The sequence below is a fragment of the Electrophorus electricus genome, unplaced genomic scaffold (genome assembly GCF_041902795.1).
Source record: "Electrophorus electricus isolate QZ-2024a unplaced genomic scaffold, ASM4190279v1 Scaffold74, whole genome shotgun sequence".
Lineage (NCBI taxonomy): Eukaryota > Metazoa > Chordata > Actinopteri > Gymnotiformes > Gymnotidae > Electrophorus > Electrophorus electricus.
Window position 1 is genome coordinate 214724 of NW_027658791.1, and position 1822 is coordinate 216545.

Here is a 1822-nt window from a genome sequence, read left to right on the forward strand (position 1 = left end):
TGTATTCCTTTCTGATACAAGTCAAAAAATATCTTTAAAGTGGGTCAAACATGAGAACTATGTGCATTCCTTCACAAACATATACAAATCAATGAAAAAATCTCCCCTAATATGTTTATATACACAAGTGTCTGTGGGAGCCCCAAAGCTATATTATGCATTCAAATAACAAAATATATATCACAGTCCCTACAAAAAATGAAAGTAAAAAAGCAAACAAACAACAAAAAGGGGAAAATCATAAATAAAAATATCCCAAAAATAATATACTAATGTCATGTTTGTAAGCAGCCCTGCTTTCCTGCTTCCTAAAATGATGACATATTTTAGGTACTCAGGCCACTGGAAACAAAAATATACACAACAGTTCTTCCACACATTTAGAGGAACCTGATTTTTTTGTTAGATAAATATGTGTCGGTTATGACCGTTAAAAAGACCTGAACAAAAAAAATGTTTGGATTTTTATTTCCTGTCACCTTTCATCACGGGCAACATAAAAATTCACACTACTGCAATATCGCTAACATGTTACTGGCATGCGAATAAGACACCTGAGCACAGAGAGAAACCCAGTGTTATGAGTACAGTTTACATTGGAACTAGCTAGATAGCTCATATTAAGACACTTCTTTGGAGAACACGTGCTAAAGTGTTTTCCCCACAATCTATATGCATAATTTATTTGCCAACTGTGACCAGAGAGAGAACATACCTTACTCACAGCCTAGGACATGCATGGATTTTGATGAGGACTGCATATGCCTGGGATCAATTCAAACACGTCATGACGATGATATAAAACCTGATGAAACAAGCTTGACAAGCAGCAGTTCCGTATTTCCGTGAAAGTATCAAGCACAGATGAAGACGTTTCTATGGTTATCTCGGTTTTATAAATATTAGCCTATAGAGTTGGGCTTAGTACGTGAATAAAAGATGGAATTAAACATGCATAAATTACGGTGTCCTGGAAAACCCATCGTGCTGCAAATACACAAAGCATATTCATCAAAGTGGTAACACACTTTAGAAATGCGGTGCAAATTTAGAAAACGCATACAACTTCAGGAACAAATCCTGTCACAACACAACGGAAGTGCAGTTTCCGGAGGACACGGAAAGGGGTGGACTTCTATGAGATTAGCGTGAAGTCTATTGGAAGTAGTGACAACTGAGTAAAAAGGGTTGTTTTTTTTCCAGTTACCACGGTGTTATCAAGGGTAGGTATGTGATACAGAATGGAAGACTGACCTATTCATGCTCTGCATTCTTGCATATTTATTTATACATAAGGCAGCCTTAAAAAACATGGGATGGAAATCCCATTTAACAAAATATGCACTGTTTTACAGTCAGAGTGAAATAAGTAACATTCTCCTTTTAATATATATATTTTAAATGTTAAAATTCTTAACTATGTCAGTTAAGCTGCCAAAAATGCCCCTTTTGAAATTTGTATTTCTAATGTCACAAGAACACTTTATTGACCTATCTCTGCCTATTCAGCCTATAGAGGTTTAGCACACCCACTTAAATTGCCTTTCTCAGGCATTTCAGCTCTGAGTACCTTTTGAATGAAGCACAATACAGGGCAGCCAATCATAAAGGAGCTCATTTATCTTACATCCGTCTCAAAGGTGCAGTAGCAACAGGTGCCTGTTGAATTCCAAGCGATATCTATAGAGGTTGGAAATTGGTTGTGTAAAAAAAAAAAAAAACAGGCTGAAAACGAGTCGTTTCCGCTCTGTGAATTGGGAGAAAGGGACAGTGTGTGGAAGCCCAACCCCAGTCATATAGGTTTGCTTCTAACAGTACCATT